A 20975-nucleotide genomic window follows, 5' to 3' on the forward strand; every position below is an offset into this window, starting at 1 on the left:
CGCTCCTCGCTACCTATTTGAATATTTAGGCCGGCCGCTGTGTGGTAGTTCAAAAGTTAACCTTACACGCTCGTCGCTTCGCTCCTCGCTACCTAAACTGCTTATAAATTACTTATTCAAATATTGGTAAAATTTTTGAAACGTCTTATCGATAGCGGGCAGTGACTTTTCATAATAAACTGTTCAAGAGTTAACCTAACACGCTCGTCGCTTCGCTCCTCGCTACCTATTTGAATATTTAGGCCGGCCGCTGCCGCAACTCGCTCGCTTCGCTCGCTTGGCTCGTGCGGTAGGTAGTTCATAAGTTAACCTAACACGCTCGTCGCTTCGCTCCTCGCTACCTATTTGAATATTTAGGCCGGCCGTTGACGCGACTCGCTCGCTTCGCTCGCTTGGCTCGTGCGGTAAGTAGTTCAAAAGTTAACCTAACACGCTCGTCGCTTCGCTCCTCGATACCTATTTGAATATTTACGCTGGCCGCTGCCGTGACTCGCTCGCTTCGCTCGCTTGGCTCGTGCGGTAGTTCAAAAGTTAATAAATATTTTCTACTCCGGGAGGCTGTCAACCCTCGAAGTTGCGCGGTGCGCGGGCAGCAAGCAGCCCGCGGTGCCGTCTTTTGCCGATGCTATTCAATTACCCTTCCTACTATGGAAATTTCCATACAAAATTTTCGAAAAAAAAAAATTCGCTTTTTAGCAAAAATTTTTATGTGCGTGGAAGCGGACCAAGTTTTTAAACATTTTTTACCTTGGTGACCCCAACCTAAGTGCCACCAGTTCAGAGAGCCGTTGAATTTCGTGATGTATGGAAAATGGAAACCGGGGGTCGGAGAGAAATTCTGAGTATGCAGTTTTGTAAATCTGACCAATCAGAGCACAGAAGTCAATTTTCAGACCGATCGTAAAGTAACCGGCGCCACCATCTTGCTTTGAAAAATTGGCCATTTTTGAAAAAAAAATGGCGTCCAATTTGAAATTTCTCGATTGCCCTGGGAGCGCCCCATCTTCCTGATCAATTTTTAGTTCTACACCCCCCGGCTATCTAGTGCCGTTTCAGAGAGCCGTCGAATTTTGCGTTGTATGAAACTCGGAAACCAGCGATGGAAACTCGATTATGAGTATGCCATCTCAATGTGCGGCTCGACTAAAGCTCCTGTGCCAAGTTTCAGCGCGATCGGACCAGAGATGGCCATTTTAGAATTTGTATGGCGGCGGCCATTTTTTCCGCCATTTTGAATTTTTTTCACTATCTGTGGTAATTGCTCGAGGTCTACTACAAGTTTAGTTTGAGCACCCCAGATGTAGCTGCTACCGTTTGCGCGGGCCGTTGACCGTCTTCGAGAGATGAGGGAAAGTTTAAGATTTCGGATTTTTCTGGATATCCTGGGAGCTGGGCGAGTACGAATGCGTCATTGGTGTATTTCTCCATTGCACCACCTCGTCTAAATTTACGTTTTTATGTTTGCGCCAAAAATGGAAAAATTCCAAAATCGAGCGTCCCACTATGGCTCCCTGGTAGCGTCCCAGGGTGGTGATCATTTTTAGTTCCGGGACCCCCAACCCAACTCGCTCCGTTTCCGCAGGCCGTTGGAGTTTACGTTGTATGGAAGTTGAAAACGGGGGCCCGGAGCCACTCGAACGGGGCACCGATCGATTCGCCGGCTCGAACAGAGCACGTGTGCCAAATTTGAGACGTAAGGATTCATAAACGGCGATTTTGGCAAAGTACGGCGGCCATCTTTTTTTCGCGAAAATCCCCATTTTTCCACCACCCCTGGTAATCGCCACCAGTTCTGAGCATTTTTTGTTCAGACACCCCCCCTCCAGGTATCACCGTTTTTGCGCACCTCCAGGGGTCCACTCTCTTGTCCAGGGTGTTGGAGATGTCAATATTTTTCCGGTGGTCACTCGGCGCACCTCTACACGATCACGTCGAAATCCCCCCAACTTTCCGCGTAGTTTCCGAGAAACCCGATGTCAGTCAGTCAGTGGTAGTGTAGCTTTATATATTATAACTAGCTGGTGCGTTGTGCGCGGGCTGCAAGCAGCCCGCGAGCCCCTTTTGCCCCTGGGTGGAAGCAATAGGGCAGTCATTAGAAAATGTGTTAGAATTCCCAGTCCATTTGTAATTTTCTGCTAACAGCGATTCCAGAGTCAATCGGAAGTGCTTATAAATTCCCAATTCAAATATTTTCTATTCTGGAATGCTGGCGAACTTCGAGGGTGCGTTGTGCGCGGGCTGCAAGCAGCCCGCGAGCCTCTTTTGCCCCTGAGTTGAAGCAAAAGGGCAGTCATTTGAAAATAAATTCGAATTTTCTGTCCATTTGTTATTATCTGCTAACAGCGATTCTACAGTCAGTCGGTAATGCTTATAAATTCCCCATTCAAGTATTTTCTATTCCGGGGGGCGGTTCACCTTCGAGGGTGCGTGGTGCGCGAGCTGCAAGCAGCTCGCGGCTCATCCCAGGACAGAAATCTTCAGACATTTGAAAATGCATTCGAATTTCCTTTCCATTTGTAACGTCTGCTAACAGCGATTCTACAGTCAGTCGAAACTGCTTATAAATTCCCCATTCAAATATTTTCTATTCCGGGGGGCTATCCACCATCGAGGGTGCGTGGTGCGCGGGCTGCAAGCAGCCCGCGGTACATCCCAGGGACAAAAATCTTCAGTCATTAGAAAATGCGTTAAAATTCCCCGTCAATTTGCTTTTATCTGTTAACAGCGATTCTACAGTCAGTCGTTAATGCTTATAAATTCCCCATTCAAGTATTTTCCACTCCGGGAGGCTGTCCACCTTCGAGGGAGCGTAGTGCGCGGGCTGCAAGCAGCCCGCGAAGCATCCCAGGGTAGAAATTTTCAGTCATTTGAAAATGCATTCGAATTTCCTATCCATTTGTTACATCTCCTAACAGCGATTCTACAGTCAGTCGGTAATGCTTATAAATTCCCCATTCAAATATTTTCTATTCCGGGGGGCTGTCCACCTTCGAGGGTGCATGGTGCGCGAGCTGCAAGCAGCTCGCGGCTCATCCCAGGGCAGAAATCTTCAGTTATTTGTAAATGCATTCGAATTTCCTTTCCATTTGTAACATCTGCTTACAGCGATTCTACAGTCAGTCGAAACTGCTTATAAATTACTTATTCAATTATTGTTAAATTTTTGAAACGTCTTATCGATAGCGGGCAGTGACTTTTCATAATAAACTGTTCAAGAGTTAACCTAACACGCTCGTCGCTTCGCTCCTCACTACCTATTTGAATATTTAGGCCGGCCGCTGCCGCGACTCGCTCGCTTCGCTCGCTTGGCTCGTGCGATAGGTAGTTCAAAAGTTAACCTAACACGCTCGTCGCTTCGCTCCTCGCTACCTATTTGAATATTTAGGCCGGCCGCTGTCGTGACTCGCTCGCTTCGCTCACATGGCTCGTGTGGTAGTTCAAAAGTTAACCTTATACGCTCGTCGCTTCGCTCCTCGCTACCTAAACTGCTTATAAATTACTTATTCAAATATTGGTAAAATTTTTGAAACGTCTTATCGATAGCGGGCAGTGACTTTTCATAATAAACTGTTCAAGAGTTAACCTAACACGCTCGTCGCTTCGCTCCTCGCTACCTATTTGAATATTTAGGCCGGCCGCTGCCGCAACTCGCTCGCTTGGCTCGTGCGGTAGGTAGTTCATAAGTTAACCTAACACGCTCGTCGCTTCGCTCCTCGCTACCTATTTGAATATTTAGGCCGGCCGTTGACGCGACTCGCTCGCTTCGCTCGCTTGGCTCGTGCGGTAAGTAGTTCAAAAGTTAACCTAACACGCTCGTCGCTTCGCTCCTCGCTACCTATTTGAATATTTATGCTGGCAGCTGCCGTGACTCGCTCGCTTCGCTCGCTTGGCTCGTGCGGTAGGTAGTTCAAAAGTTAATAAATATTTTCGACTCCGGGAGGCTGTCAACCCTCGAAGTTGCGCGGTGCGGTGCCGTCTTTTGCCGATGCTATTCAATTACCCTTCCTACTATGGAAATTTCCATACAAAATTTCCGAAAAAAAAAATTTCGCATTTTACCAAAAATTTTTATATGCCTGGAAGCGGACCAGGTTTTGAAGTATTTTTTACTTCGGCGACCCCGACCTACCTGCCACCAGTTCAGAGAGCCGTTGAATTTCGTGATGTATGGAAAATGGAAACCGGGAGTCGGAGAGAAATTCTAAGTATGCAGTTTTGTAAATCTGGCCGATTCAAGCACAGAAGTCAATTTTCAGACCGATCGTGAAGTAACCGGCGCCACCATCTTGCTTTGAAAAATTGGCTATTTTTGAAAAAAAATTGCGTCAAATTTGAAATTTCTCGATTGCCCTGGTAGCACCCCATCTTCCTGATCATTTTTTAGTTCTACACCCCCCACCTATCTCGCGCCGTTTCAGAGAGCCGTCAAATTTTGCGTTGTATGAAACTCGGAAACCAGCGATGGAAACTCAATTATGAGTATGCCAGCTTAATATGCGACTCGATTTAAGCCCCTGTGCCAAGTTTCAGCGCGATCGGACCAGCGATGGCCGTTTTAGAATTTGTATGGCGGCGGCCATTTTTTCCGCCATTTTGATTTTTTTTCACTATCTGTGGTAATTGCTCGAGGTCTACTACAAGTTTAGTTCGAGCACCCCAGATGTATCTGCTACCGTTTGCGCGGGCCGTTGACCGTCTTCGAGAGATGAGGGAAAGTTTAAGATTTCGGATTTTTCTGGATATCCTGGGAGCTGGGCGAGTACGAATGCGTCATTAGTGTATTTCTCCATTGCACCACCTCGTCTAAATTTACGTTTTTATGTTTGCCCCAAAAATGGAAAAATTCCAAAATCGAGCGTCCCACTATGGCTCCCTGGTAGCGTCCCAGGGTGGTGATCATTTTTAGTTCGGGGACCCCCCACCCATCTCACACCGTTTCCGCGGGCCGTTGGATTTTACGTTGTATGGAAGTTGGAAACGGGGGCCCGGAGCCACTCGAACGGGGCTTCGATCGATTCACCGGCTCGAACAGAGCACGTGTGCCAAATTTGAGACGTAAGGATTCATAAACGGCGATTTTGGCAAAGTACGGCGGCCATCTTGTTTTCGCGAAAATCCCCATTTTTCCACCTCCCCTGGTAATCGCCACCAGTTCTGAGCATTTTTTGTTCAGACACCCCCCCTCCAGGTGGCACCGTTTTTGCGCACCTCCAGGGGTCCACTTGGTTTTCGAAGATGATCGAGATCGCTATATTTTTCCTCTGGTCACTCGGCGCACCTCTACACGATCACGTCGTTATCCCCCCCACTTTCCACGTAGTTTCCGAGAAAACCGATGTCAGTGAGTCAGTGAGTCAGTGGTAGTGTAGCTTTATATATTATAATAACTAGCTGGTGCGTTGTGCGCGGGCTGCAAGCAGCCCGCGAGCTCCTTTTGCCCCAGGGTTGAAGCAATAGGGCAGTCATTAGAAAATGTGTTGGAATTCCCAGTCCATTTGTAATTTCCTGCTAACAGCGATTCCACAGTCAATCGGAAGTGCTTATAAATTCCCAATTCAAATATTTTCTATTCTGGAATGCTGTCGACCTTCGAGGGTGCGTGGTGCGCGGGCTGCAAGCAGCCCGCGAGCCCCTTTTGCCCCTGAGTTGAAGCAATAGGGCAGTCATTTGAAAATGCATTCGAATTTCCTGTCCATTTGTTACATCTGCTAACAGCGATTCTACAGTCAGTCGGTAATGCTTATAAATTCCCCATTCAAGTATTTTCCACTCCGGGAGGTTGTCCACCTTCGAGGGAGCGTAGTGCGCGGGCTGCAAGCAGCCCGCGAAGCATCCCAGGGCAGAAATCTTCCGTCATTTGAAAATGCATTCGAATTTCCTATCCATTTGTTACATCTCCTAACAGCGATTCTACAGTCAGTCGGTAATGCTTATAAATTCCCCATTCAAATATTTTCTATTCCGGGGGGCTGTCCACCTTCGAGGGTGAGTGGTGCGCGAGCTGCAAGCAGCTCGCGGCTCATCCCAGGGCAGAAATCTTCAGTCATTTGAAAATGCATTCGAATTTCCTTTCCATTTGTAACATCTGCTAACAGCGATTCTACAGTCAGTCGAAACTGCTTATAAATTACTTATTCAAATATTGGTAAAATTTTTGAAACGTCTTATCGATAGCGGGCAGTGACTTTTCATAATAAACTGTTCAAGAGTTAACCTAACACGCTCGTCGCTTCGCTCCTCGCTACCTATTTGAATATTTAGGCCGGCCGCTGCCGCGACTCGCTCGCTTCGCTCGCTTGGCTCGTGCGATAGGTAGTTCAAAAGTTAACCTAACACGCTCGTCGCTTCGCTCCTCGCTACCTATTTGAATATTTAGGCCGGCCGGCGGCCGCTACCGTGACTCGCTCGCTTCGCTCGCAAGGCTCGTGTGGTAGTTCAAAAGTTAACCTTACACGCTCGTCGCTTCGCTCCTCGCTACCTAAACTGCTTATAAATTACTTATTCAAATATTGGTAAAATTTTTGAAACGTCTTATCGATAGCGGGCAGTGACTTTTCATAATAAACTGTTCAAGAGTTAACCTAACACGCTCGTCGCTTCGCTCCTCGCTACCTATTTGAATATTTAGGCCGGCCGCTGCCGCAACTCGCTCGCTTCGCTCGCTTGGCTCGTGCGGTAGGTAGTTCATAAGTTAACCTAACACGCTCGTCGCTTCGCTCCTCGCTACCTATTTGAATATTTATGCCGGCCGTTGACGCGACTCGCTCGCTTCGCTCGCTTGGCTCGTGCGGTAAGTAGTTCAAAAGTTAAACTAACACGCTCGTCGCTTCGCTCCTCGCTACCTATTTGAATATTTATGCTGGCCGCTGCCGTGACTCGCTCGCTTCGCTCGCTTGGCTCGTGCGGTAGGTAGTTCAAAAGTTAATAAATATTTTCTACTCCGGGAGGCTGTCAACCCTCGAAGTTGCGCGGTGCGCGGGCAGCAAGCAGCCCGCGGTGCCGTCTTTTGCCGATGCTATTCAATTACCCTTCCTACTATGGAAATTTCCATACAAAATTTTCGAAAAAAAAAATTTCGCTTTTTAACAAAAAAATTTATATGCCTGGAAGCGGACCAAGTTTTGAAGTATTTTTTACTTCGGCGACCCCGACCTACCTGTCACCGATTCAGAGAACCGTTGAATTTCGTGATGTATGGAAAATGGAAACCAGCGGTCGAAGTGAGATTCTGAGTATGCAGTTTTGTAAATCTGGCCGATTAGAGCACAGAAGTCAATTTTCAAACCGATAGTGAAGTAACCGGCGCCACCATCTTGCCTCGAAAAATCGGCCATTTTTGAAAAAAAATATGGCGTCCAATTTGAAATTTCTCGATTGCCCTGGTAGCGCCCCATCTTTCTGATCATTTTTTAGTTCTACACCCCCCACCTATCTTGCGCCGTTTCAGAGAGCTGTCGAATTTCGCGTTGTATGAAACTCGGAAACCAGCAGTGATAATTCAATTATGAGTATGCCAATTTAATGTGCGGCTCGATTAAAGCCCCTGTGCCAAGTTTCAGCCCGATCGGACCAGCGATGGCCATTTTAGAATTTGTATGGCGGCGGCCATTTTTTCCGCCATTTTGAATTTTTTTCGCACTCTGTGGTAATTGCTCGAGGTCAACTACAAGTTTAGTTCGAGCACCCCAGATGTAGCTGCTACCGTTTGCGCGGGCCGTTGACCGTCTTCGCGAGATGTGGGAAAGTTTAAGATTTCGGATTTTTCTGGATATCCTGAGAGCTGGGCGAGTACGAATGCGTCATTGGTGTATTTCTCCATTGCACCACCTCGTCTAAATTTACGTTTTTATGTTTGCGCCAAAAATGGAAAAAATCCAAAATCGAGCGTCCCACTATGGCTCCCTGGTAGCGTCCCAGGGTGGTGATCATTTTTAGTTCCGGGACCCCCAACCCAACTCGCACCGTTTCCGCGGGCCGTTGGATTTTACGTTGTATGGAAGTTGGAAACGGGGGCCCGGAGCCACTCGAACGGAGCACCGATCGATTCGCCGGCTCGAACAGAGCACGTGTGCCAAATTTGAGACGTAAGGATTCATAAACGGCGATTTTGGCAAAGTACGGCGGCCATCTTGTTTTCGCGAAAATCCCCATTTTTCCACCTCCCCTGGTAATCGCCACCAGTTCCGAGCATTTTTTGTTCAGACACCCCCCCTCCAGGTGGCACCGTTTCTGCGCACCTCCAGGGGTCCACTCTCTTGTCCAGGGTGTTGGAGATGTCAATATTTTTCCGGTGGTCACTCGGCGCACCTCTACACGGTCACGTCGAAATCCCCCCAACTTTCCGCGTAGTTTCCGAGAAACCCGATGTCAGTCAGTCAGTGAGTGGTAGTGTAGCTTTATATATTATAACTAGCTGGTGCGTTGTGCGCGGGCTGCAAGCAGCCCGCGAGCCCCTTTTGCCCCTGGGTTGAAGCAATAAGGCAGTCATTAGAAAATGTGTTAGAATTCCCAGTCCATTTGTAATTTTCTGCTAACAGCGATTCCACAGTCAGTCGGTAATGCTTATAAATTTCCCATTCAAGTATTTTCGACTCCGGGAGGCTGTCCACCTTCGAGGGAGCGTAGTGCGCGGGCTGCAAGCAGCCCGCGAAGCATCCCAGGACAGAAATCTTCAGTCATTTGAAAATGCATTAAAATTCCCCGTCAATTTGCTATTATCTGCAAACAGCGATTCCACAGTCAATCGGAAGTGTTTATAAATTTCAAATTCAAATATTTTCTATTCCGGGGGGCGGTTCACCTTCGAGGGTGCATGGTGCGCGAGCTGCAAGCAGCTCGCGGCTCATCCCAGGGCAGAAATCTTCAGTCATTCGAAAATGCATTCAAATTTCCTATCCATTTGTTACATCTCCTAACAGCGATTCTACAGTCAGTCGGTAATGCTTATAAATTACTTATTCAAATATTGTTAAATTTTTGAAACGTCTTATCGATAGCGGGCAGTGACTTTTCATAATAAACTGTTCAAGAGTTAACCTAACACGCTCGTCGCTTCGCTCCTCGCTACCTATTTGAATATTTAGGCCGGCCGCTGCCGTGACTCACTCGCTTCGCTCGCATGGCTCGTGTGGTAGTTCAAAAGTTAACCTTACACGCTCGCCGCTTCACCCCTCGCTACCTAAACTGCTTATAAATTACTTATTCAAATATTGGTAAACTTTTTAAACGTCTTATCGATAGCGGGCAGTGACTTTTCATAATAAACTGTTCAAGGGTTAACCTAACACGCTCGTCGCTTCGCTCCTCGCTACCTATTTGAATATTTAGGCCGGCCGCTGCCGCAACTCGCTCGCTTCGCTCGCTTGGCTCGTGCGGTAGGTAGTTCATAAGTTAACCTAACACGCTCGTCGCTTCGCTCCTCGCTACCCATTTGAATATTTAGGCCGGCCGTTGACAAGACTCGCTCGCTTCGCTCGCTTGGCTCGTGCGGTAAGTAGTTCAAAAGTTAACCTAACACGCTCGTCGCTTCGCTCCTCGCTACCTATTTGAATATTTACGCTGGCCGCTGCCGTGACTCGCTCGCTTCGCTCGCTTGGCTCGTGCGGTAGTTCAAAAGTTAATAAATATTTTCTACTCCGGGAGGCTGTCAACCCTCGAAGTTGCGCGGTGCGCGGGCAGCAAGCAGCCCGCGGTGCCGTCTTTTGCCGATGCTATTCAATTACCCTTCCTACTATGGAAATTTCCATACAAAATTTTCGAAAAAAAAATTTCGCTTTTTAGCAAAAATTTTTATGTGCCTGGAAGCGGACCAAGTTTTTAAACATTTTTTACCTTGGTGACCCCAACCTAAGTGCCACCAGTTCAGAGAGCCGTTGAATTTCGTGATGTATGGAAAATGGAAACCGGGGGTCGGAGAGAAATTCTGAGTATGCAGTTTTGTAAATCTGACCAATCAGAGCACAGAAGTCAATTTTCAGACCGATCGTGACGGAACCGGCGCCACCATCTTGCTTTGAAAAATTGGCCATTTTTTGAAAAAAAATTACGTCCAATTTGAAATTTCTCGATTGCCCTGGTAGCACCCCATCTTCCTGATCATTTTTTAGTTCTACACCCCCCACCTATCTTGCGCCGTTTCAGAGAGCCGTCGAATTTTGCGTTGTATGAAACACGGAAACCAGCGATGGGAACTCGATTATGAGTATGCCAACTCAATTTGAGGCTCGATTAAAGCCCCTGCGCCAAGTTTCAGCGTGATCGGCCCAGCGATGGCCGTTTTAGAATTTGTATGGCGGCGGCCATTTTTTCCGCCATTTTGAATTTTTTTCACTATCTGTGGTAATTGCTCGAGGTCTTCTACAAGTTTAGTTTGAGCACCCCAGATGTAGCTGCTACCGTTTGCGCGGGCCGTTGACCGTCTCCGCGGGCTGTGAGAAAGTTCAAGATTTCGGATTTTTCTGGATATCCTGGGAGCTGGGCGAGTATGAATGCGTAATTGGTTTATTTCTCTATTGCACCACCTCGTCTAAATTTACGTTTTTATGTTTGCGCCAAAAATGGAAAAATTCCAAAATCGAGCGTCCCACTACGGCTCCCTGGTAGCGTCCCAGGGTGGTGATCATTTTTAGTTCCGGCACCCCCCACCCAACTCACACCGTTTCCGCGGGCCGTTGGATTTTATGTTGTATGGAAGTTGGAAACTGGGGCCCGGAGCCACTCGAATGGGGCACCGATCGATTCGCCGGCTCGAACAGAGCACGTGTGCCAAATTTGAGACGTAAGGATTCATAAACGGCGATTTTGGCAAAGTACGGCGGCCATCTTGTTTTCGCGAAAATCCCCATTTTTCCACCACCCCTGGTAATCGCCACCAGTTCTGAGCATTTTTTGTTCAGACACCCCCCCTCCAGGTATCACCGTTTTTGCGCACCTCCAGGGGTCCACTCTCTTGTCCAGGGTGTTGGAGATGTCAATATTTTTCCGGAGGTCACTCGGCGCACCTCTACACGATCACGTCAAAATCCCCCCAACTTTCCGCGTAGTTTCCGAGAAACCCGATGTCAGTCAGTCAGTCAGTGGTAGTGTAGCTTTATATATTATAACTAGCTGGTGCGTTGTGCGCGGGCTGCAAGCAGCCCGCGAGCCCCTTTTGCCTCTGAGTTGAAGCAATAGGGCAGTCATTTGAAAATGCATTCGAATTTCCTGTCCATTTGTTACATCTGCTAACAGCGATTCTACAGTCAGTCGGTAATGCTTATAAATTCCCCATTCAAGTATTCTCCACTCCGGGAGGCTGTCCACCTTCGAGGGTGCGTGGTGCGCGGGCTGCAAGCAGCCCGCGAAGCATCCCAGGGCAGAAATCTTCAGTCATTTGAAAATGCGTTAAAATTCCCCGTCAATTTGCTTTTATCTGCTAACAGCGATTCCACAGTCAATCGGAAGTGCTTATAAATTCCCCATTCAAATATTTTCTATACCGGGGGGCTATCCACCATCGAGGGTGCGTGGTGCGCGAGCTGCAAGCAGCTCGCGGCTCATCCCAGGGCAGAAATCTTCAGTCATTTGAAAATGCATTCGAATTTTCTGTCCATTTGTTACATCTGCTAACAGCGATTCTACAGTCAGTCGGTAATGATTATAAATTCCCCATTCAAGTATTTTCCACTCCGGGAGGCTGTCCACTTTCGAAGGTGCAGGTGCGTCTCATCCCGGGGCAGAAATTTTCAGTCAATTGAAAATGCATTCGAATTTCCTGTCCATTTGTTACTATATGCTAACAGAGATTCTACAATCTACAGTCAATTATGAAAAATCATTGATTCCCGATGAAAAATACACTAAAAAGTATTAAATAAAAAATAACTACGTTAAAAAAACCGACTTCAAAAACGGAAAAGTAAAAAATAAAAACGATTTAATATACCTACTTAATTACTACATAATATTTAGTTGTGCTATTTACCTTACTTGCAACTCAAGAACTACATTATTCGCAATACAAAAATACGCTATTTTCAATACAAAAACAAAGAGTAGTGTGCTACTATTGGTGTAAGTCCTACGCTTATAAAGCGTGAACGATTGGCTTATTCACTCAATAAAATATTTATTTATTTATTTAAAAGACATCACATGCCATTACAGGACAATGCCCAATGCGACAGAGATACAATTTTATAAAACAAAAAAAAACTTAACTAAATTAAAATAACATACATAAATTAACAAAGAAATATAAGCTTTGAATAACTTCTTAACAAAAACAGATTAACTGTACTATCACCCTTGCGAATTCAGTTTAATATGTGTGAAGATGTATAAAACATATTGAAAACTTCAGTCTTTTTAGTAGCGTCGATTAAAATCAAATTCATTATGCATTAAAATTCCCCGTCAATTTGTTATTATCTGCTAACAGCGATTCCGCAGTCAATCGGAAGTGCTTATAAATTTCTCATTCAAATATTTTCTATTCCGGGGGGCTGTCCACCTTCGAGGGTGAGTGGTGCGCGAGCTGCAAGCAGCTCGCGGCTCATCCCAGGGCAAAAATCTTCAGTCATTTGAAAATGCATTCGAATTTCCTTTCCATTTGTAACATCTGCTAACAGCGATTCTACAGTCAGTCGAAACTGCTTATAAATTACTTAATCAAATGTTGTTAAATTTTTGAAACGTCTTATCGATAGCGGGCAGTGACTTTTCATAATAAACTGTTCAAGAGTTAACCTAACACGCTCGTCGCTTCGCTCCTCGCTACCTATGTATTTGAATATTTAGGCCGGCCGCTGCCGCGACTCGCTCGCTTCGCTCGCTTGGCTCGTGCGATAGGTAGTTCAAAAGTTAACCAAACACGCTCGTCGCTTCGCTCCTCGCTACCTATTTGAATATTTAGGCCGACCGCTGCCGTGACTCGCTCGCTTCGCTCGCATGGCTCGTGCGGTAGTTCAAAAGTTAACCTTACACGCTCGTCGCTTCGCTCCTCGCTACCTAACGCAACTCGCTCGCTTCGCTCGCTTGGCTCGTGCGATAGGTAGTTCATAAGTTAACCTAACACGCTCGTCGCTTCGCTCCTCGCTACCTATTTGAATATTTAGGCCGGCCGTTGACGCGACTCGCTCGCTTCGCTCGCTTGGCTCGTGCGGTAAGTAGTTCAAAAGTTAACCTAACACGCTCGTCGCTTCGCTCCTCGCTACCTATTTGAATATTTACGCTGGCCGCTGCCGTGACTCGCTCGCTTCGCTCGCTTGGCTCGTGCGGTAGTTCAAAAGTTAATAAATATTTTCTACTCCGGGAGGCTGTCAACCCTCGAAGTTGCGCGGTGCGCGGGCAGCAAGCAGCCCGCGGTGCCGTCTTTTGCCGATGCTATTCAATTACACTTCCTACTATGGAAATTTCCATACAAAATTTTCGAAAAAAAAAATTTCGCTTTTTAGCAAAAATTTTTATGTGCCTGGAAGCGGACCAAGTTTTTAAACATTTTTTACCTTGGTGACCCCAACCTAAGTGCCACCAGTTCAGAGAGCCGTTGAATTTCGTGATGTATGGAAAATGGAAACCGGGGGTCGGAGAGAAATTCTGAGTATGCAGTTTTGTAAACCTGACCGATCAGAGCACAAAAGTCAATTTTCAAACCGATCGTCAAGTAACCGGCGCCACCATCTTGCCTCGAAAAATTGGCCATTTTTGAAAAAAAAATTGCGTCCAATTTAAAATTTCTCGATTGCCCTGGTAGCACCCCATCTTCCTGATCATTTTTTAGTTCTACACCCCCCACCTATCTCGCGCCGTTTCAGAGAGCCGTCAAATTTTGCGTTGTATGAAACTCGGAAACCAGCGATCGAAACTCAATTATGAGTATGCCAACATAATATGCGACTCGATTAAAGCCCCTGTGCCAAGTTTCAGCGCGATCGGACCAGCGATGGCCGTTTTAGAATTTGTATGGCGGCGGCCATTTTTTCCGCCATTTTGAATTTTTTTCACTATCTGTGGTAATTGCTCGAGGTCTACTACAAGTTTAGTTCGAGCACCCCAGATGTATCTGCTACCGTTTGCGCGGGCCGTTGACCGTCTTCGAGAGATGAGGGAAAGTTTAAGATTTCGGATTTTTCTGGATATCCTGGGAGCTGGGCGAGTACGAATGCGTCATTGGTGTATTTCTCCATTGCACCACCTCGTCTAAATTTACGTTTTTATGTTTGCGCCAAAAATGGAAAAATTCCAAAATCGAGCGTCCCACTATGGCTCCCTGGTAGCGTCCCAGGGTGGTGATCATTTTTAGTTCGGGGACCCCCCACCCATCTCGCACCGTTTCCGCGGGCCGTTAGATTTTACGTTGTATGGAAGTTGGAAACCGGGGCCCGGAGCCACTCGAACGGGGCACCGATCGATTCGCCGGCTCGAACAGAGCACGTGTGCCAAATTTGAGACGTAAGGATTCATAAACGGCGATTTTGGCAAAGTACGGCGGCCATCTTGTTTTCGCGAAAATCCCCATTTTTCCACCTCCCCTGGTAATCGCCACCAGTTCTGAGCATTTTTTGTTCAGACACCCCCCCTCCAGGTATCACCGTTTTTGCGCACCTCCAGGGGTCCACTCTCTTGTCCAGGGTGTTGGAGATGTCAATATTTTTCCGGTGGTCACTCGGCGCACCTCTACACGATCACGTCATTATCCCCCCCACTTTCCACGTAGTTTCCGAGAAAAGCGATGTCAGTGAGTGAGTGGTAGTGTAGCTTTATATATTATAACTAGCTGGTGCGTTGTGCGCGGGCTGCAAGCAGCCCGCGAGCCCCTTTTGCCCCTGGGTTGAAGCAATAGGGCAGTCATTAGAAAATGTGTTAAAATTCCCAGTCCATTTGTAATTTTCTGCTAACAGCGATTCCACAGTCTATCGGAAGTGCTTATAAATTTCCAATTTATAAATTTATATTTATAAATTTCCAATTCAAAAATTTTCTATTCTGGAATGCTGTCGACCTTCGAGGGTGCGTTGAGCGCGGGCTGCAAGCAGCCCGCGAGCCCTTTTTCCCCTGAGTTGGAGCAATAGGGCAGTCATTTGAAAATGCATTCGAATTTTCTGTCCATTTGTTACTATCTGCTTACAGCGATTGTACACTCAGTCGGAAATGTTTATAAATTCCCCATTCAAGTATTTTCTACTCTGGGGGGCTGTCCACCTTCGAGAGTGCGTGGTGCGCGGGCTGCAAGCAGCCCGCGGTACATCCCAGGGACAAAAATCTTCAGTCATTTGAAAATGCGTTAAAATTCCCTGTCAATTTGCTTTTATCTGCTAACAGCGATTCCACAGTAAATCGAAAGTGCTTATAAATTCCCTATTAAAATATTTTCTATTCCGGGGGGCTGTCCACCTTCGAGGGTGCGTGGTGCGCGAGCTGCAAGCAGCTCGCGGCTCATCCCAGGGAAGAAGTCTTCCTTTCCATTTGTAACATCTGCTAACAGCGATTCTACAGTCAGTCGAAACTGCTTATAAATTACTTATTCAAATATTGTTAAATTTTTGAAACGTCTTATCGATAGCGGGCAGTGACTTTTCATAATAAACTGTTCAAGAGTTAACCTAACACGCTCGTCGCTTCGCTCCTCGCTACCTATTTGAATATTTAGGCCGGCCGCTGCCGCGACTCGCTCGCTTAGCTCGCTTGGCTCGTGCGATAGGTAGTTCAAAAGTTAACCTAACACGCTCGTCGCTTCGCTCCTCGCTACCTATTTAAATATTTAGGCCGGCTGCTGCCGTGACTCGCTCGCTTCGCTCGCATGGCTCGTGTGGTAGTTCAAAAGTTAACCTTACACGCTCGTCGCTTCGCTCCTCGCTACCTAAACTGCTTATAAATTACTTATTCAAATATTGGTAAAATTTTTGAAACGTCTTATCGATAGCGGGCAGTGACTTTTCATAATAAACTGTTCAAGAGTTAACCTAACACGCTCGTCGCTTCGCTCCTCGCTACCTATTTGAATATTTAGGCCGGCCGCTGCCGCAACTCGCTCGCTTCGCTCGCTTGGCTCGTGCGGTAGGTAGTTCAAAAGTTAACCTAACACGCTCGTCGCTTCGCTCCTCGCTACCTATTTGAATATTTAGGCCGGCCGCTGTCGTGACTCGCTCGCTTCGCTCGCATGGCTCGTGTGGTAGTTCAAAAGTTAACCTTACACGCTCGTCGCTTCGCTCCTCGCTACCTAAACTGCTTATAAATTACTTATTCAAATATTGGTAAAATTTTTGAAACGTCTTATCGATAGCGGACAGTGACTTTTCATAATAAACTGTTCAAGAGTTAACCTAACACGCTCGTCGCTTCGCTCCTCGCTACATATTTGAATATTTAGGCCGGCCGTTGACGCGACTCGCTCGCTTCGCTCGCTTGGCTCGTGCGGTAAGTAGTTCAAAAGTTAACCTAACACGCTCGTCGCTTCGCTCCTCGCTACCTATTTGAATATTTACGCTGGCCGCTGCCGTGACTCGCTCGCTTCGCTCGCTTGGCTCGTGAGGTAGCTCAAAAGTTAATAAATATTTTCTACTCCGGGAGGCTGTCAACCCTCGAAGTTGCGCGGTGCGCGGGCAGCAAGCAGCCCGCGGCGCCGTATTTGCCGTTGCTATTCCTATTACCCTTTCTACTATGGAAATTTCCATACAAAATTTTCGAAAAAAAAAATTTCGCTTTTTACCAAAAATTTTTACATGACTGGAAGCGGACCAGGTTTTGAAGCATTTTTTACTTCGGCGACCCCGACCTAAGTGCCACCGGTTCAGAGAGCCGTTGAATTTCGTGATGTATTGAAAATGGAAACCAGGGGTCGGAGAGAGATTCTGAGTATGCAGTTTTGTAAATATGGCCGATTAAAGCACAGAAGTCAATTTTCAGACCGATCGTAAAGTAACCGGCGCCACCATCTTGCCTCAAAAAATCGGCCATTTTTGAAAAAAAAATTGCGTCCAATTTAAAATTTCTCGATTGCCCTGGTAGCGCCCCATCTTCCTGATCATTTTTTAGTTCTACACACCCCACCTATCTCGCGCTGTTTCAGAGAGCCGTCGAATTTTGCGTTGTATGAAACTCGGAAACCAGCGATGGAAACTCGATTATGAGTATGCCAACTTAATATGCGACTCAATTAAAGCCCCTGTGACAAGTTTCAGCGCGATCGGACCAGCGATGGCCGTTTTAGAATTTGTATGGCGGCGGCCATTTTTTCCGCCATTTTGAATTTTTTTTGCACTCTGTGGTAATTGCTCGAGGTCTACTACAAGTTTAGTTCGAGCACCCCAGATGTAGCTGCTACCGTTTGCGCGGGCCGTTGACCGTCTTCGAGAGATGAGGGAAAGTTTAAGATTTCGGATTTTTCTGGATATCCTGGGAGCTGGGCGAGTACGAATGCATCATTGGTGTATTTCTCTATTGCACCACCTCGTCTAAATTTACGTTTTTATGTTTGCGCCAAAAATGGAAAAATTCCAAAATCGAGCGTCCCACCATGGCTCCCTGGTAGCGTCCCAGGGTGTTGATCATTTTTAGTTCCGGGACCCCCCACCCAACTCGCACCGTTTCCGCGGGCCGTTGGAGTTTATGTTGTATGGAAGTTGGAAACGGGGGCCCGGAGCCACTCGAACGGGGCACCGATCGATTCGCCGGCTCGAACAGAGCACGTGTGCCAAATTTGAGACGTAAGGATTCATTAACGGCGATTTTGGCAAAGTACGGCGGCCATCTTGTTTTCGCGAAAATCCCCATTTTTCCACCTCCCCTGGTAATCGCCACCAGTTCCGAGCATTTTTTGTTCAGACACCCCCCCTCCAAGTGGCACCGTTTCTGCGCACCTCCAGGGGTCCACTCTCTTGTCCAGGGTGTTGGAGATGTCAATATTTTTCCGGTGGTCACTCGGCGCACCTCTACACGATCACGTCGAAATCCCCCCAACTTTCCGCGTAGTTTCCGAGAAACCCGATGTCAGTCAGTCAGTGAGTGAGTGGTAGTGTAGCTTTATATATATATGATAATATGATAACTAGCTGGTGCGTTGTGCGCGGGCTGCAAGCAGCCCGCGAGCCCCTTTTGCCCCTGGGTTGAAGCAATAGGGCAGTCATTAGAAAATGTGTTAGAATTCCCAGTCCATTTGTAATTTTCTGCTAACAGCGATTCCACAGTCAGTCGGTAATGCTTATAAATTCCCCATTCAAGTATTTTCGACTCCGGGAGGCTGTCCACCTTCGAGGGAGCGTAGTGCGCGGGCTGCAAGCAGCCCGCGAGCCCCTTTTGCCCCTGGGTTGAAGCAATAGGGCAGTCATTTGAAAATATATTCGGATTTTCTGTCCATTTGTTACATCTGCTAACAGCGATTCTACAGTCAGTCGGTAATGCTTATAAATTCCCCATTCAAATATTTTCTATTCCGGGGGGCTGTCCACCTTCGAGGGTGCGTGGTGCGCGAGCTGCAAGCAGCTCGCGGCTCATCCCAGGGCAGAAATCTTCAGTCATTTGAAAATGCATTCGAATTTCCTTTCCATTTGTTACATCACCTAACAGCGATTCTACAGTCAGTCGGTGATGCTTATAAATTCCCCATTCAAATATTTTCTATTCCGGGGGGCTGTCCACCTTCGAGGGTGCGTGGTGCGCGAGCTGCAAGCAGCTCGCGGCTCATCCCAGGGCAGAAATCTTCAGTCAATTGAAAATGCATTCGAATTTCCTATCCATTTGTTACATCTCCTAACAGCGATTCTACAGTCAGTCGGTAATGCTTATAAATTCCCCATTCAAATATTTTCTATTCCGGGGGGCTGTCCACCTTCGAGGGTGCGTGGTGCGCGAGCTGCAAGCAGCTCGCGGCTCATCCCAGGGCAGAAATCTTCAGTCATTTGAAAATGCATTCGAATTTCCTTTCCATTTGTAACATCTGCTAACAGCGATTCTACAGTTAGTCGAAACTGCTTATAAATTACTTATTCAAATATTGTTAAATTTTTGAAACGTCTTATCGATAGCGGGTAGTGACTTTTCATAATAAACTGTTCAAGAGTTAACCTAACACGCTCGTCGCTTCGCTCCTCGCTACCTAATTGAATATTTAGGCCGGCCGCTGCCGCGTCTCGCTCGCTTCGCTCGCTTGGCTCGTGCGATAGGTAGTTCAAAAGTTAACCTAACATGCTCGTCGCTTCGCTCCTCGCTACCTATTTGAATATTTAAGCCGGCCGCTGCCGTGACTCGCTCGCTTCGCTCGCATGGCTCGTGTGGTAGTTCAAAAGTTAACCTTACACGCTCGTCGCTTCGCTCCTCGCTACTTAAACTGCTTATGAATTACTTATTCAAATATTGGTAAAATTTTTGAAACGTCTATCGATAGCGGGCAGTGACTTTTCATAATAAACTGTTCAAGAGTTAACCTAACACGCTCGTCGCTTCGCTCCTCGCTACCTATTTGAATATTTAGGCCGGCCGCTGCCGCAACTCGCTCGCTTCGCTCGCTTGGCTCGTGCGGTAGGTAGTTCATAAGTTAACCTAACACGCTCGTCGCTTCGCTCCTCGCTACCTATTTCAATATTTAGGCCGGCCGTTGACGCGAGTCGCTCGCTTCGCTCGCTTGGCTCGTGCGGTAAGTAGTTCAAAAGTTAACCTAACACGCTCGTCGCTTCGCTCCTCGCTACCTATTTGAATATTTACGCTGGCCGCTGCCGTGACTCGCTCGCTTCGCTCGCTTGGCTCGTGCGGTAGTTCAAAAGTTAATAAATATTTTCTACTCCGGGAGGCTGTCAACCCTCGAAGTTGCGCGGTGCGCGGGCAGCAAGCAGCCCGCGGTGCCGTCTTTTGCCGATGCTATTCAATTACCCTTCCTACTATGGAAATTTCCATACAAAATTTTCGAAAAAAAAAATTTCGCTTTTTAGCAAAAATTTTTATGTGCCTGGAAGCGGACCAAGTTTTTGAACATTTTTTACTACGGCAACCCCGACCTAAGTGCCACCGGTTCAGAGAGCCGTTGAATTTCGTGATGTATGGAAAATGGAAACCGGGGGTCGGAGAGAAATTCTGAGTATGCAGTTTTGTAAATCTGACCGATTAAAGCACAGAAGTCAATTTTCAGACCGATCGTAAAGTAACCGGCGCCACCATCTTGCTTTGAAAAATTGGCCATTTTTGAAAAAAAAAATGGCGTCCAATTTGAAATTTCTCGATTGCCCTGGGAGCGCCCCATCTTCCTGATCAATTTTTAGTTCTACACCCCCCGGCTCTCTAGTGCCGTTTTGGAGAGCCGTCGAATTTCGCGTTGTATGAAACTCGGAAACCAGCGATGGAAACTCGATTATGAGTATGCCATCTCAATGTGCGGCTCGACTAAAGCCCCTGTGCCAAGTTTCAGCGCGATCGGACCAGAGATGGCCATTTTAGAATTTGTATGGCGGCGGCCATTTTTTCCGCCATTTTGAATTTTTTTCACTATCTGTGGTAATTGCTCGAGGTCTACTACAAGTTTAGTTTGAGCACCCCAGATGTAGCTGCTACCGTTTGCGCGGGCCGTTGACCGTCTTCGAGAGATGAGGGAAAGTTTAAGATTTCGGATTTTTCTGGATATCCTGGGAGCTGGGCGAGTACGAATGCATCATTGGTGTATTTCTCCATTGCACCACCTCGGCTAAATTTACGTTTTTATGTTTGCGCCAAAAATGGAAAAATTCCAAAATCGAGCGTCCCACTACGGCTCCCTGGTAGCGTCCCAGGGTGGTGATCATTTTTAGTTCCGGGACCCCCCACCCAACTCGCACCGTTTCCGCGGGCCGTTGGATTTTCCAATGTATGAAAGTCGGAAACCAGGGCCCGGAGCCACTCGAACGGGGCACCGATCGATTTGCCGGCTCGAACAGAGCACGTGTGCCAAATTTGAGACGTAAGGATTCATAAACGGCGATTTTAGCAAAGTACGGCGGCCATCTTGTTTTCGCGAAAATCCCCATTTTTCCACC

At 47.0% G+C, this 20975-nt stretch overlaps 1 protein-coding gene across 2 annotated transcripts in view; it reads right to left on the bottom strand.

Moving 5' to 3' along the window:
* The window catches only part of LOC123704897, a 490404-nt gene that overhangs the window by 214615 nt on the left and 254814 nt on the right, over positions 1 to 20975 (bottom strand). The window lies entirely within an intron of this gene.

The sequence above is a fragment of the Colias croceus genome, chromosome W (assembly GCF_905220415.1).
Source record: "Colias croceus chromosome W, ilColCroc2.1".
Classification (NCBI taxonomy): Eukaryota; Metazoa; Arthropoda; class Insecta; order Lepidoptera; family Pieridae; genus Colias; species Colias croceus.